This window comes from Sarcophilus harrisii, chromosome 4, assembly GCF_902635505.1.
Source record: "Sarcophilus harrisii chromosome 4, mSarHar1.11, whole genome shotgun sequence".
NCBI lineage: Eukaryota > Metazoa > Chordata > Mammalia > Dasyuromorphia > Dasyuridae > Sarcophilus > Sarcophilus harrisii.
Genome location: NC_045429.1, coordinates 161,589,180 through 161,606,873, shown reverse-complemented (window position 1 = coordinate 161,606,873; position 17,694 = coordinate 161,589,180). Strand labels below are relative to the sequence as shown.

Genomic DNA, 17,694 nt, shown 5'->3' with positions numbered 1-17,694 from the left:
AATATATTCATCAACATTCATATTATACATGTCTTGCTCTTTATATAAAATTGTTTGCAGGTTTTCTCCCCCATTAGACTATAAACTCCTTGAGAGCAGGGACTGACTTTTGCTCTTTTATCATCTTCAGTGCTTAATACAATGTTTGGTACATAATAGACACTATTTAAATAAATGTTTAAGAGATTTATTAAAATGAAGGATATAAGAAAAATTGCCTTTTTCATAAATTAGCCTTAGGGATTACTTTTTTAAAAGTGTAATTTAGTTTAAAATAATAATAATAAAATTTATTTAATATACACATATTAATATTTTCTAAATTCTATTTGAAAATAAATTTATTAATTTAACCTTATAGTAAAAAGTAATTGAATGCAAAACACATAAAATATAGACTACTTAGTCTGTAATCCTTTCTAGTTCTTATGATTATATATTTTCATGTGTGTAATATTTTCTTAAAGGCAAACAAATATTGAATGTTTTCTGCTTAGCTTCTTGAACAGTTCAATAATAAGAATCTAGGACAAATGAATTAATGAATGAAATTATAGATTCTCTTTAAAATAAAAGTGCTTATACACACACAAACAATAATCTATATTTTCTCTGGGGTAACACCAATGACTTAATATAATTAAAAAATAACATGTATAATGTGGGCAAATCAATTGCCCATCATTCTCAAGGCGTCAGTATCCTCATCTACCAAAAAAAATCATGTGATTAGTGTAGAGTATCACTTAATTCTAGTACACTGTAAGCTCTAAAAGTTCATGGTTCCAAACATTCCTCTGAGGAGCCCAATCTGAAGGAGATATATGTGCATTGGTGAGGTTAGTGTCTCACTTCTTTAGTGGAAAAGGACTCAATACAAAATACTTGAATCACTTAAGACACCCACACACTCTTCAAATTCTTTTTCCCCCCCAAGACTAAAGTTATCTTATCAAGATTCTGCACTAATATGAGAGTGAAAAAGGTGAAAACACAGAAAGGAAAGCCTAAAACAAGGAGGAAAATGTTGCAAAGTGAGGGAGAAAGAGCTTTGGGATAAAGCGAATCTAGAACTATATAACAGGCACATCTACAGGTGAGATTTTTAACCTATGCATTATTTCAGGTTGATCTTTTAGAAACCAATTAGGCTTGAAGGCCTTTTATACTGTCATTAGAACAAAAATTCAGATGCCTATTCTATCTATCTGCAAAAATGCTGACATCTATTTTGTCTAAAGAATGGTCAAAGCCACCCCTCAGAAAATAAACAAGAGAATAAATGAAGTTTGTTTTTTATCCTTTGGCCTCTTCCTTTTTTACAATCTTCCCTTCTTCCTCAGCAGTTAGTCATCATGTATTATTAAATGCTTATTTTGTGTTGGAGATATAAAGGGAAAAGATATTTCCCTTTCTCAATTACTACATTGTCTAAGTGAAAGGATAGACAAAATGGAGGGAAGGAGGAGGAGGAGGGAAAGAGAGAGGCAGAGAGAGAAGAGGAAAGACAGAGAAGGAGAGAGAAGGGGAGCAGAGAGAAGGGGAGAGGGAGGGAGGGAGAGAGAAAAGTTGATCACATTTGGAAAGTGAGTGATAACAGATGGAAAATCTGAAAACTCTATTTGTACCTACAGGATGCCAAAAGGCTTAAAGGAAAGGCTTCAAGATGATAAATGACAGCTCATTTATGGAGTATTTATAGGGAAACATGGAGAAGAATTTTCATCATGGAGAGGGGTCGTTGAGATGAAACAACATGCTTTGAAATATTAACTTATTATGGTTTAAATAAAGGTAGTACTCTGACCAACAGGTGTGTACCCTTTAAAGATAAATGTATATATTTAGTGACATTATACATGTGGAAAGTGACAATGGCAGTATTCACTAGCTGTGAAAAATGGATGTGCTAGAAGAGACTGTTCTTTCCATAATTCATAAACATAAAGAATACCCCATAGCTTATATGATACACTGAACTATATATCCTGTGCATGTTACACCTGCTTATGTAACAAAGAAGCAACTTTCTCTGCAGTAAAGATTGGAATATAATAGTTTCACTTAAAATTTTTTACAATAGTCAATTCCTATTTTAGGCCCCAATTTCCCCTAACACTTACAGAATAATACTGTTTAATGACAGAAATTGATTTCTCTTGCCAGTTTTTTATAAAACAAAAGATATCTTTTCTTGTACTTCATATAAAATTTGTATCTAGCTGTCTCATGTTTTATGGAATTGGAATAACATTTCTAATTTGCTCTATTATTATCCTACTGATAACATTAGTTCTGGGAATTTAATGGCTTAAAATTCAAAAGTTTCCTTTTTCCCTATTCTAGCTAAAACTAATAATCCCAGTAGGAACCTTGTACTTACCCCCCAAAATGAAAGAATTAAGATTATATAATAGGTTATGTTTCCCCAAAGTTGCCTTTGAAAAACTATGTAATATATATATATATATATTTTTTTTTTTTTACAAAGGTTTCATTTTTCTTTTTTTCTTTTTCACTGGGGGAAGGTAGATTAAAAGGAGAGAAAAATGCTTATAAATTGAAAAAAAATAGTTTAAACAGAAAAATTATATAGGAAATTAATATAAATGATCTATACTACAAACTGATTCAGTCTATCCACCTGGGATAATGTGAACACTACAATTCCGTTCTCCTCTTTTGCTTAAAACAGATTGGGAAATTATCAGGTTCCATTTTTTTTTCCCCCTTAAGGATGTGGTATTTTCTAAAGACATCATTCTACTATATTATGATAGTAGCAGCATTTGGATAGACAGAGAATCAACTCATTAGAAGGATTACAGTAAGACATTCATTTTCAAGGGCCTAAAAAGGGAGAAAATAGGCATTTTTTCCCAGTCCATTAAGGTGATTGCTGTTCAGAGAAATACAGGTAATTTTCAAATGAGTCAGTCAATGAAATCTTTTTTTTTTTTTCTGACAGTTTTGAGTGCTAGTGCTGCACTGGTATCTCTGACTTTAAAAAACAAAACAAAACAAAAATCTAGAGAGGTGAAAGATCTTTGGAAGAAAAGGGGTAAAAAAATATGAATGGGAAGGCAGGATTGGGTTATGACCTGCCCCAAGGTAAGGAATATGCTCATTGAGGAGATCATATAAGGAGTGAAATATGACCTATGTGATTGAAAACAAGTCATTCCCTGTCTTTGATCCTCAGTTTCCTCATCTGTAAATAGGGAACTAGATGATCTTTCAACTCTTTTAACTGTAAATCTACAATCTTATGACTCCATTGTGAAACAAGCAGGTGTTGCTTTTTGTTTTCTAGTTTTTACCTACTTTATGCATTTTTCCAGATTTTCAGAGAACAGCCAAGTCATTCTTCATTCTGTTTTATTTTTCATTTGATTCTTTGTAACGATATCTGGAGTTTTCCTGGCAAAGACATTGGAGTGGTTTGCCATTTCCCCCTCCAGCTCAAATGAGGAAATGGAGGCAAACAGGGTTAAGTGATTTGCCCAGATCACATGTCTGAGGTCAGATCTGAGCTTGGAGAGATGAGTCTTGCTGACCCAGGCCTGCCCCAAATATAAAGCTTCTCCCCATTGTGGAATCAAATCCCAGACTTCTGAGTGACAGAATGGGTGGGGAAATAACCATTATACTAAAGAGAAAGTGACTATACTCTATTCATTCACTAGGTACTAGAACATTTTATAAAGGAAAACAGTGAAATTTTCTTTTCTGGAGACAGTAAAGAAAAGGGTAAAAGATTGGGTTGTACCAGACTCCAACTATCTCAAAAAAATAAACAAAGTCAGAGGAATTGACTTAGCTAAGAAGAACTTTTCCAATCCTAGGAGTTTATTATTTCAGTGCAATTGGGGAGAAGGGGAAGGGACATAGGGAACAAGTACTTATAAAGCACCCACTAGGCACAACTTTACAAATATTATCTCATTTGATCCTTCAAATAAGCCTATCAGATAGATGCTATTAACTATTTTATAGTTGTGGAAATATAGGTTGTGACCACTCCAGGATCACACAGCTGGTAAATGTCTGAGATCAAATTCAAATTCAGATCTTCTTGACTCCAGATAAAAAGCTTAAATTATTGCACAACTTAGCTCCCCTTAACTGAAAGGAAATTACAGAACTTCTTCTCAAATGCTTTCTGGTTACTACTGGTTGATAGTAATGAAGAAGCTATATTCTATTGTGGATACAAATAAAACTATCTGAAAAAATCCTCCTCTTAAAAGATTGTAGAGTAGTTTGGTTTATAGGAAAATACCAGTATAGCTTTCCTTTTTTAATTCAAATAGTATTCACAAAACTTTTGACCTTTCTGGCCAGGCTGAGGCATCTAAAATGATGAAAGGGCAATTTCAGAGGAATGTTTATTTCTAGATCTTGCAACTATGATGTTTTTTCAATGATTTATTTTAGCTTAGATAGTCTTAATTGAAATTTAACATAAACACCTTTTACTTCATGTCCCTTTCAAACATTATCTGCACATAATAGCTAGATCTCAATGATTATGAAATTGCTATTGAGGTCGAACTAATAATTAGAAAAACCAATTTTCAAGTCATGAATGAATGATATTTAAGTTACCATGAATGGAAAAATATTAATGAAGACCTTGTTTTATGTGCACAAATTATCCAGTTATATTGCTCTGTTCTACAGTGCTATCTATGAAAAAATATATGAATATATGCATATATTTTCTAGTAAGTAGCTACATATAAGAAAACTATATATGTTGCATATATAGTATATAGTCTTATATAGTCAGTATATTTATATATTAAATTAAATTTATGTTTATTCACTCATGATATATAATCATAAAGTTGAATGATCAGAACATTGGACTGGGAGTCAAGACTTATTTTCTGTCTCTTCTGCTCCCCAGATGTGGGAGTGAAGAAGTCCCTTACTCTCTAGAGATTATTTCCTTATCCGTAAGATAAGAGGGTTGAATTACACAAACTTCAAAGTTCTAAAGAGCAAAAAGAAATCTTAAATAAAGTGCTTTGCAAACCTTAAAGTATAATATAAATATTCACTACTATTAAACAGTACTTTCCACATGCCATTTGTTAATCTGCATATTTTTCTTCCTGTTGAAAGAATAATTTTATTGCAATATAATTACTAAAGTATATTTAAACCATAACTGAGACCTGGGAAAGACTTTAATTTAGAAAGACCAATGATACCCACTATATCCTGGGCCATCTCCAGTGGTCTTGATCTTTATTTTATCACTGAACTTGATGGAGAAGGGAGTAAAGCTGATGATTTTATACATGGCATGCTCATTGAATTGCCAGTTGTCTTGACCTTTGTCTTGCCATTGGACTTCAATGATTGTGGGAGAGAAAGTGAGGCGATGACTTGGTCCAATTCACTGGCAAGTCAAGACATCATCCTATGATGTCATTAGTCCTCTTTGAAAACAAAGAATTGAGCAACTTAATTGAATAAAGCTTAATGTTTCTTATTCTTATTTTGTAAAACATTTAATTTGAACATATCTTTTTTATGAAAAAAAAAAAAGTTGTTGCTTTTTGTAAATAGTCCTTGATGAAATAATTTTCTAACGGACAGTGATCTTTAATAACAAAAAGATACCTTATCCTCTGTATCCAAAATGTCCAGATTCTCTTGTTATTTGGGAATCTATCTACCTGGAGCTATGGTCTTGCCACCAAAGTAGTTCTTTGTAATATTCTACTTAAGAAAATAATACTTTTACACACATACACACACACACACACACACACACACACACACACACACACACCTATGCACTTACATCCATCAGGTACTTTTAGTGTTTAGGATTGGTATAAAAACTTACAAACTAATTTCCCCCCCTAAGCATTGTAGAGACCTAGAACTGAATGTAACCCTGCCACATGATTTTATCTGTTATCCACTTTTCCCCGCTTTACACTGAATTGTTAGGCAGATAATCTCCTAATTGTTGCTTTTTTTAAAAAAAACTTTTTTTTTAAAACCTTCTAGACAGAGAATTCAAGTTACATGAACTTCAAAATAATAACAATAACAATGCCACTAAATGATTTTTAAAAAAATAGAAAACCGACTTAAATAAAGAAGATAATTGGGGTGGCATGAAGGGCCAATTAAAATAAGTGAGCCCATAACACCTCCATAGTATTATGGTACCCAATAAATGCTTGTTGATAAATATAAAGTTTCAAACTTTTTTTTACATGCTTTGCTTTCAATCCAATAAAAATATTTTTGGCACGAAGGATTAGATGAATAGGAAGGAAAAACTTCTCCCTAATTATTGATTTGAAAATCTTGAAAGCAGTACTATTCAGAAGAAGAAATGCTGGTCTTGACGTGATATTGCCTGTGTTTAAATTCTTGTTACTATTGTAAGACAGGCCTGACTGAGGTCAATTTCCTGATCTTTGAGGCTTAATACAGTAAAGAAAAGAACCACAAGAGTAAGATCTGATGGTTAACAAAAAGAAATTTACTTAGCAATAGCAACTGAAGGGCTCCTTGAAAGTCACAATATAGATTCAGAAGAATTGAACTAATTAAGACTATGTGATGGTTTTTGTAGGGTTTAAAGAAAAGAACCAGCCTACTTTGTCTTAAAAGGCCAAGGACTCTGGGAGGTACTCTTCCTCCTATAGTCATTTACTAATTTCATAAGCTTGGTAAATCACAAATTCTCTGAGCCCTGTTTGTCTCAGCTTTCAAAATAAAGAGTAGATAAACTGTACAATTCTCTCTAGCTTAAGTTGTGTCAAACTCTTAAAGAATAAAGATTGTATATCCTGAGATGCTGTTCTTGGCAACTGAAAAATTGAAACTTTCAACATATTTAACTGAAGAAAAGTATATTTGGATTTAATTTTAATGATCACTATCACTAAATTATCACTCATGGTAAATGCTCATTATTAGTTGCAATTAAAATCCACCAGAATTTTGATATGCCTCATTACTCCAGCATATGAATGGATAAAAATGGGAGAGAAAGTAGTTAAAGTGAGATAATTAACTTCCTGAGCTTATAATGCTACATTCCATCTGCTTTTGGTATATTAGCAAAGGAGAAATGTCCAGAAACACTATAATATTTACCATGAAACTTCTGAGGAAAGAGAGATACAAAGAGAATGATTGGAACAGAAATGGATCTGTTAAATTGCATGGGGGAAGAGATGCAAAGATTAAAAAAAAAAACTTTAAAAAGTTTTTCTGATATATGAAAAAAGGCGACTATGAATTTTAAGTGAATGTGAAATTTGGCTTATGGCAAACACAAGATTAACAGTTGAAGTCAGTTTTGTTGAATTTAGGTTTTAACAGAAACTTTAGAGAGAATTAAAAAACAAAGGGAGGACTGTCTCAGCAGTTGGGAACCTCCACGAAGGCCCCCACCCACCCAAAAAAGCCATTCAAAGCCTGCCTACCCTTCACTCCTAAAGCCATAAAACTACAGCTTTCCAATTTCAGCTATGACAGCTAAGTTTGGAAAGAAAACAAAGAGAAATCCAGATTGCCTTTAAATTTTAAGTTTTCTAGAACATTGTTTTTGTTTTGTTCCCTTGCTTTTTGGCGGTGAAGTCTCAGATATTTGCATTCCAGCTAATGACAAAAACATCAAAACATCAGTAGTGGCAGTTACAGCAAAGTACAAAGAAAACTCAACAAGGGGCCTTGGTATCATGATCCACAAAAATGACCAAAACACTCATGAAGGATGCTGTTGATCCTTTAAAGACTATGTTACCTCTGCAAAATTTCTTCTCTACCTTGATCACTTTCTATCCACTTGGAGAGACCAGATGTGACATTTTGGAGTATTTGTGCTTCTAGTTGAATTCTATGCTCTTAATTGAAGTTTATGAACTCATGGTGGCAAGCTCTGTTTTGATCCTGGGAGCCATCATTGGAGATTAGATAGAGAAGAATGTAAGGTTTAAAGTGGGCCAGACTTATTTGCTTATACAGAATGTTTCAGCCATAATACCAATTATGGTTATTTAACATAAAGCTAATCTTCTGACCTCCTGACACTGAATGGGTTCTTACTTCCTATTATATCTGGGTTATTATATCACATATATTGCAAATTTGACCAGCACTGTAAGGGATCACAATTCAGAGACTAAATTGTTGTTGTTGCAGGTGGGGGGGGGGTACAAAAGCAAATTAGCAGGTATGCATATTATAATGTGAAGAATTGTCCATTTAACTAATATTTTGACTTCCATGGCTATTGGTCAGATAATGATATTAAGTTCTTCAATGATTAGCTATGGGTTCGTCTCTGGATGGAATTTGTTCTCCATGTAAATTCAGTATTTCTTATTCTGGAAAATTTGCCAGAAATCCCAGTTCTGGCTTTGAAAGCTTCTCCAAAGTCAGATAAAGAACTGAAACAATTGAATTTACACACACACAAAAAAATATTGAGTCAAAAGCCCAGGAGGGAGACCATTGATAAGTAAAAAAGATCCTAAGTATGAGTTTGAGAATGAAAAAGAGCCTGGCTGTTTTCCCACACAGCCTTTCCATACTTTCCATGAGGGATGCCTTTTATACTCAGCCAACCAATGTTTCTTGCTGATGGCTCTTTTTTTCCTTTATATGATTGTCCTGTGCTTTGATCACATCACTAGTGACTATGCTTACCTTCAGGGTCTGAGTGGCTCAGCACTCAGTCTTTCTGTGGCAGCCTTAGCCATCACTGGTATTAGTGATTTCACTAATACCAGTGAAAACCATGAGACCGAGAAAAGTATGGCTTTATTTAAACAGGTTTCATCTCTGTAATAACCCAGATGGTCTGTTTGACCTTCTCATGGTCTCTGTTTTCATGCATTCTTCCTTTGAAGACATCTATACTAGATTAACTCAAAGTAAGAAATCATCCCTAGTGGTAGTACCTAAAGAAGGACTTGAAGCTTTTTTTGCAACTGGAATGTACAATTTCCTAATTGAGTCTTATCCTACTAAAGGGTACATAGAGATGAGTCCAAAGCCTGTACCTTTAATCTCTGTCAAGTTGCTGTTTGCAGGGATAATTGCTATTGGACTTAGTTTTGGGGTCTTCGATTTGACTGACATAGTTACTGCAAGAAAATATAATTGAGTTGGAATAAATGAAGTATTATATGTATTTTCAGATCTTTATGAACTATCTTTTAGATCTTGTGCATTTCATCATGGTCATCTTGGCTCCCAATCCTGAAGCTTTTGGTTTGCTTATGTTGATTTGAGTCTCTTTTGTGGTGGTAATGATTATTTCTGTTATATGTCCAGAAAACTCTTGGAAATCAGCTTTGTATCTGTTGTCCTGATACAAAAACCATTTCCGATGAAGCAGAAAGTATGTTTCTTTTGTGTAAAATATTTAATTGTTGTTACTCCTGTTACTTTAGAATACTCTTAAATAGTCAAGATGTTTCTTTTGAGCTTATGAGTTATGCCTTAAGGAACAAGTTTCAATGAAACTAAAAATATATAAATATGAGCAATGGAGTCCCCTTCATATCTAGGGATTAAATGACTAGGAAAAATGTTCCACCAACTGACATATGGGGGATATTTTGGTTGATATTCCTCTTTTGTCCTAATGGTTAGAATAGAAAAATGATGTTTATGGCTTTAATATGATTGTACTGTGATACATGTCCATTTCTTATCCAGATATATTGTTAATCCAGGTTTAAGTATAACAGTGGACCAAATCTAGCTCTCAGACAAACACTAGTATCAAAATAGTAAAATTTGTTCAACTTTGGCAAATACAACAGACTCTAAGTGAGGACATCTGACTTTGTTAATAGGGGAGTTTTGAACTGATATTTTGCCTCAAATAAGAATAACTCTCAAGATTTGAACTTGGATCCTCTCATAATCCATACAGTCATATGAAATTATATATTTTTTCTCTACAAACCTTGCTTAAGAATGGTGGCATTTTTAAAATCTTTATATTCCCAAAGTATTTATCACCATTCTCTCTAATTGCACAGATATTTTAGGACAAAAGATTAACTTCATGCATCAATTAAAAAAAGTAGACTCAATACTCATAGATTAGTAATAGTCATTTACTCAACTTCATTTTACCTTTTGACCTCTATAACATGTGTGCTATAAAATGTGAAGGGAATAAGACTAGAATGACTCTTTACTCAAATTAGATATATTGCTGAGCTTCTGGGATACTACTGGTACTCTGTCCTCCTAGCGTATAGCCCATAGTTCACTGTCGAGAAGCCTAGGGAACATGTCCAGTTAAAACATAATTTACTATATGCAAGTATTTTGTCCTATCTTCCCTGATAAGAGGAGTAAAGGCATAGAAAGAAGAAATTGATAAACTATATACTCAACTCCTTAGATTTTCAAGGACTTGTTATTAAAGAATGAGACTGTCTTTAATGAATTATGGGGGTGAATTATTATGACTTGGGGGTTATGTAATGACACCTTTTCTCTGAACTCTTCAAAGTTTGTTCTCCTAAAATATGGGTCCACATGAGTAATAAAGAAATATGTTTAAAATGATTGTACATGTATAACCTATGTCAGATTGCTTGCTGTCTTGGACTGGGGGGAAGGCAGGGAAAGAGGGAAAAATATTTGGTATCCAAATGTTACAAAAATGAATATTAAAAACTATCTTTATGTATATTGGAAAAATATAATACTACTAGGAAAAATTCAGAAAAAAATAACATATTAGGTACATGGCAGACTTTTTCTGGCTTTATACTTTTTTGCAATCATGAGTTCTAATGTTGAATAGTTACTTTCCCCAAAAAAACATGCCTATCATTTCTATCCCATCAAACAGTTCCTCCTTGACTATGAGATAGATCAGTAATTCTCCTTATTCTCTCCCTTAACTTTTGAATAATGAAATCACAATTTCATCTTTATGGAAATTTTCAGACCTTCACTATTTTGCCATCACTTAGGTACCTCTCCTCTTTTTCCATGAAATATTGATTTTATTTGTCTAAATCATATCTAAAGCCTGATTGAGGTCCTCTACCCAGGTCATTCTCTCTCCTTTGTCCTTTTCTCTTTGTCTTCCCTACTTTTGCTATCATACTTTGGGACTTCAATATACATGTTGGTATCTTCTCAAAAACCCTGGCTTCAGTTTTCATTAATTTCTTCAGCTCTGATGACCTCTCATTTTATCTCAACTTAGCCACACAGAGATGTGCATATTCTTGATTTTCCATTACCCATTAGTGATCCACAGTGCATAGCTCTCAAATTCTCATGTCTGTCCATAATCTTCTTTCTTTGCTTCTTGCTCTCTACTTCATCCCTCTTAATATCTATTAATTTATCACAAACCTCCATCCTTAGATTGTGTTTCCAACCTATCAGCCCTGGCCTAATCTCTTTTTTCTCCCTTTATAGTCTTAGCCCCATGGTAATCAGTTCACTCTCTTCTTTATTCTTAAATCTTTTGCTCCTTCGTCTTATCATCACTCATGCCCTGCCAAATTCTAATCTTAGGTTCTTTCTACCTGCTCTACTTCTCATATACCACCAGAGGAGGTTATCTAGTCAGACTCCACTATGAATTCAACTTAATGATTTCAATATCATTTCTCACAACAATTCTTCTATTCTTCCATGACTGTCATATTCTGTACAATGATTGTTCTAAATCTTTTCTTTTTGGGCCTCTTATACTCCCTTATCCCTTTTTTCTCAGCAAACCACCTTATATCCCTTTACATTCTTTGTAAATTCAAGTTCTGAGATTAGTGCTCAATTATAAGTATGTTTTGGTTTTTTTGCAAATAAAATATTGTTACATATGCTAGATAAGTAAAATTCATGTTACATAACTTACAATAACTTCCAAGTTTTCTTTTATCTATAGTAAGATAGTAGTCAGAATTTTGTAGCTCATTCTTTGAGAAGGACTGCACCAGAGAAATTCACTATTTCCTGAGCAGGCTATTTTGTTTTGGGACAGGTGTATTTGAGAGGAAGTTACTTCTTTAACTGAATATAAATCTGTTTCCAAATAACTGATACAATTATATAATATCTTTCATGCCAATTCTGTCCTCTGGAATTATTATACAGATTAAATGTAAAATATCTCCACTCCCTTAATAAGTGTGGTAGACATCAGCTGCCTGCAAGGTATGATTCAAAGGTCACTGGAAATTCTTTTTTCCTCTACCCAGCCCTCTCTTCTGCTCTCTAAAGATATTATCCTATAGACCTGCCTCCATTCTAACATTAATGATTCATTCTCTTGGGTTAAGAGTTACCCCTGATGAGACAGCACTTTAAAAGCCATTACCAATTTAACACATTAAAAATCTTCTTAGAAATTAGGGGGTAGACCCTGAAGGAAGGGGATTTAGAAAAGGCAAGTCATCACAGAGGAAAATGTAGAATCTGTAAATTCCACTGGAGAAAGGCAGATCTATTTCTATACTGGAGGTTTCTGGGTTTCTCTGAGGCAATCTGAGAAGTCTAGGACACAAAGTACCAGCTACTGATGTGAAGGGAGAAGGAATTAAGAGCAGGGAAAGTTGGAAGGGGTTGGGGGAGGTGATAGAACTTTCAAGACAAACTTCTACCTCATAGATTTGAACATCAAGAGTTTAGTTATTACAAAGAAATAATGCTGGGGAAAGAGAGTGCTGATTGAGCCATTTCTTTTTCCATTCGAAATTGGAAATGAAAAGAGAGTTAGGGAAATAAAGAATTAACAAAAACCTTTTCCTTCGGGAAAGAAGTGATAGTTTGAATACAGAAGATGGCCTTATTAAATGACAACAATATCTTGAACTATATTATAATATTTGTCAGGATTAATATGTTACAAGACATGAATTAAGCCTTTAGTATGATTCACCTAGTGAGAGGGTGAAAGAGTGCTCCTCTTCTTCTCCTTGCACATTAATATATTCTTCTTTCCTTCCTCCCTCTTCCTTTCTTCTTTCCTCTCTCTCATTTTCTCCCTCCCTCCCTCTCTCTCTTCCTTTACTTTTCTCCCTCCCTCCCTTCCCTTTCTCCATTCCCTCCCTCCTTTCCTTCCATCTTCCTTCATTCCCTCCCTTCCTTCCCTTTTCCTTCCCTTTCACCTATTATTGCAAGTGTGTCATTCAAATCACCTCTTTGGCTTCTCACATGGGTCTATCTGAAACAATTTGTGCATGAAGCAATAGAAATATTTCTATGATGGTTTTAGTACATCATTTGAGCAGCAATGAATAGGACTCCACATAAATGTGCTGAGTGAAAATTTTAGTAACAGATTCTGTTGAGGTTTATAGTAGTTCTAATCTAAAGTTGCCTCAAAGGGGCTAGGTTTCTTTTGTTTGGTTTGGTTTGGTTTTGCATAGGCTTTTTACTGCTGTGAGAGGAACATACTCTGTGAGAGGAAAGGATTCAGAACATAGAATCATCTCACTTATTTAGGGTGATGGGTTGGCTCTTTGTCCTTTCTGAAGCTTCTGAAGCTTTCTGAAGTATGGTGCCTTTGCCACCATGAATGGTGTAAAGTTATATTGACCTCTGTGATACCCTACTATTTTTCAAATAAGGTGGCAAACAGTATTTGCTCTGAGCAATATAGCTATTCCACTTGAAAAAAAATTTTTTTTGGTGATTCTAGGAATTCAGGCTGAAAATAATTCAGAATCTGAGAATGAAAGTTAAAAAACTTTTAAGAGCTCAATTCTAGCATGAACACATGGATAGAAAATTTTCCAGGTAGAAAGTTTCCATGTAAAAAGGAGAGTGTTTAGCCATTTTGCTCTTTTGGTAACACAATGACTTTTTCTCCTAAATATAAAAATTGCCATGCATTTTAAGAAGGAAAAAGGAAGATAATATTTCAGTGCCTTGAGAAAAGTAGGTGCTTAACAAAATCAAATTAGAGAATAGTTAAAAAGGTTGTGATGCTTGATTGCAATTGAATATTTCTGGGCTCTAGAAATGATAAGAAGATTTCAAAGAAGTTTGGGGTAACTGTATGAATTGATGTAAGTGAAGTAAAACTAGGGAGATGAATATTTGGAGTCTAGGAGGAGAGCATTTCAAGCATGGAAGAAAGCCAGAAAAAATTCCTGGAACTGAAAAAATGGAGGGTCTTCTTTGTGATCTGCTAGGAAGCCAGTTGTAGGGAATAAAAAAGGAGCTAAGATTTTAGTGGTGGTAGTGGTGATTGTTCTCTTCTTCTTCCTTCTCTTTCTCCTCCTCCTCCTCCTTTCTTCTATTCATCTTCCTCCTCCTACTTCATATAGTTGGTTTTGTTTTTATTTTTTTTCTTCACTGCTGCAAAAGATGGAAGGTGACTAGGATTCATTATATAGAACCATCTCACATATTTAGTGTGATAGGTTGACTTTGTTCTACCTTTATCCTCAAAAAAAAAAAATAATCTGAGAGAGTGGAGGAATGGGGAATGATGGGAAGTTTGAGGAAAAATGGCAAGGTTCGGAAAAGCAAATGTGGGGAAATAGCACATATATTGATAAGGAATGTGTCTTGTCAATATCTCCATCTTTTAGCCTCAGCAGACCTGCAGCTTTTGAAGAAGTACTCTCACTGCCTTACACAGAAATCTGGAAGATTCAAAAGTGAGAGGAAATCATGGTATGGGCTCAAATCCTGCTTCTATTAATTGCTACCTATGTGACCTTGAGCATATCAGTTAACCTCTAAGGACCGTTTCCTCAGTTGAAAAAGAAATTTGGACCAGATCCTTTCAGCTTGAAATCTATCCAACCACAAAAAAATTATCATCAGTCATTGAAAGGGAGGATTCATGTGAAAGGGCAAAGGGTAAACTGCAAGCTGAAATGTTATTTTCCAGTCTAGCAGTACTTGAAATAAATGCCCAAGTACAACCCAATTGGTTTACATAGCAAACTGACTATTTATTATTGCTTAACTTATTCAAATCTATTCGAGAAAAGTGACCTATCTGGCAGTACCGGGGTGGAGAAACTCATCCTACATTGAAATGACAATTTATCTGTCTGTTAAGAATCAAGGTAATATCACTTCTAGAAAAACAAAGGTATGTAAAAAACAATAGTTGAGGTTACAAAGATAAAACTAAGATACTGGAGGAGTGCACAGAGATACCAAAAGATACAGAGATGTAGCAAATAGAACAAAGCAAGAGTAGAAACTTCCAGGCCAACCTCTAGAATGTATAAAAATGGACATTGTTTACCTCAGCAAAGTCACTAACCATCTTTGTTCCCTATCAGTTCAATTAAACAAGTTGGGGAGTAAATACTAAGTGAATAGTTATAGTTTTCTCTCAACTCTCTCCTCCCCTTCTCTCTCCCATTTCCACATAAATGCCAGAACTTAGAGGAGAAAGAAAACGTTCACTGATTTCTCACCTCTTATGCCAACTAAAGGTTCTAGTCCCCATAATGTCACCAGATCTGAGTTGCTCTAAAATCTCATTATATTTCAACCCAGTTCAACCTTCTTGGGTTTCTTGTCTGAACTACCTGTATTCAGTCATTGTTCCCATCCTAACAAAGAGATGAGTCTCTTCAATCCATGGGTCTATCATGATTTAACTCCAAATAATAGCCCTATTTAACTGCTTCAAATAACTGCATAGAAGATTAAATGAGCAAAATGTACTTTGCAGACTGTGGAGGGGAGTACACCTGGAAATATTCCACTCACCTGAACACATTATACAAAGAAAATGGTGGCATAATTTTATTCTAATTATTTCTTGAGAATGTGAAAAGAATTAAAATAATGGAGTGCACCCAATGACAAAAAGACTGTCTTCATAAAGAAGGCCCTTTTCAGGACAGTAATTTGCATGTTACAAAAAGACAACAGCAAAGTCACTTTAGCAAAAGTTGGCACTTAACAAAAGAAGGAGAAATTGAATGGTTTGGGGAAAAATGTTAGTATGGGTGAAATGATAAGAGAAAAGATAGTCTACCATATTTAGAGTATGAGCTGAATTGTCTAAATTTATGAAATTCCATTCTGGTTTTGAGAGAAGGGTCAGTAGGTTCTTCAGGGAAATTAATTTTTTAAAAACTAGTTATGACTGTCATATGACTTATAATTAATATCTGAAACTCATGTTTATAGCTATTTTTGCAGTCAGTGATTCATTAGAATATATAATTTGTATTAACCATCAAAATATTGACTAGCTAAAATTATTATTGTGTCCCACAATTAAAAAGTTACAAAACAGTAAATATAAAATATAAAATATAAAAATGAAACTCCAGAATCAATAATTTGTTTTTTGAATAATGCTGTGAGGGGAGAATAGTATGGGAAAATTTTGTTTGTCTTGGAATCAGAAGGAAAAAAGCCTGGATTTAAATTCTACCTTTGATATTTCCTAGCTATGAGACATTGAGCAAATCATTTCATGTCATTTTCCCTGAGTTTCCTCTTCTATAAAATGAAGAGTTAGATTCTATGACTAAAATGGGACTTTTCACTTCTAAATTTGTAGTCCTGTGATCCTAAATTTAGAAACAGGACTTTAACTGAGGTCTTTTACCTTGAAATTCTACTTTTTCTTTCTATCGCCTAAACATTTACTATCACCATATTCTCAATATTATTCCCATGTTGAATTTCAGGTTTTTCCTTTAATTCATAATTTCTTTGGGTACCAGGAATGTACTAGTATCATTGTGGAGTGGATAATGATGGGACAACACAAACAAAATTTTAAGGGCCAAATAACATTTATTAGGGCTCACATGATAAAACTCTAAGAGGCATCTCCCTCTTCAAACACCATTTATCCTACCCTATATGCTTAAAATCATGGGGAAAATTTTTTTTCTTAAACTTCACTTTATAGAATTATTTTATAATTTTCTCTCTACTACCCCTACTGAGAGAGAGATAGAGAGAGAGTAAGAGAGAGAAAGAGAGAGAGAGAGAGAGAGAGAGAGAGAAAGAGAGATAGACAAGAGACAGAGACACAGAGAGAGAGACAGAAAGAGAAAGAGAGACAGAGAGAGAAAGGCAGACAGAGAGAAAGATAGTGACAAAGACAGAGAGAGAGAGAGAGAAAGAGAGAGGTAGAGAGAGACAGAGAAAGAGAAAGGTAAGCTCTTTGAGCTATGACTAGTTTCTTTTTTGTCTTATATCTCCAGGTCCTAGCATAATGTCATGAATATAGGAAAAGCTTAATACATCTTTGCTAAATTGAACAAAAGGGTTGTGAGTCCTAATAATAGTACTATCTTTGATTTTATTCTTATTCTTATTCTAATGAACCCGTGACTGCAAACATTCTATAACTATATCAGTTTACTTTGCTAGGTTCCAAATTTCTTTAAGCCAGCCACCAGATATATGTGTATTTTTGTTCTTTTTCATTGCTAGAAACTATTAATAATATTTTTTGAGTGTTGCTTCATTCTTCTGAGTCATGAAATTATCATACTCTCCATGAATTAAATCTGAGGATGACCCAAAGGATATGTGTGGAGTATGAACATACTTAACCAAAAACTCTATCTTACTAATGATGTATTCTAACAACACATTTTACAGCTAGGTCCCAATTCATTATTTGAAGTGTTCATATTATTTGAATTTTGATCCAGTTATGTGCCAGTTATGCCTAGATTTTAGTTGTTTCTATAAGGAAGGAGCCTTGAAATTTTTGAT

At 34.0% G+C, this 17,694-nt stretch overlaps 1 protein-coding gene and 1 pseudogene across 1 annotated transcript in view; one reads left to right on the top strand and one right to left on the bottom strand.

Moving 5' to 3' along the window:
• The window catches only part of SGK1 (serum/glucocorticoid regulated kinase 1), a 156,176-nt gene that overhangs the window by 28,213 nt on the left and 110,269 nt on the right, over positions 1–17,694 (bottom strand). The window lies entirely within an intron of this gene.
• On the top strand, positions 7,513–8,981 carry LOC105750483 (annotated as a pseudogene).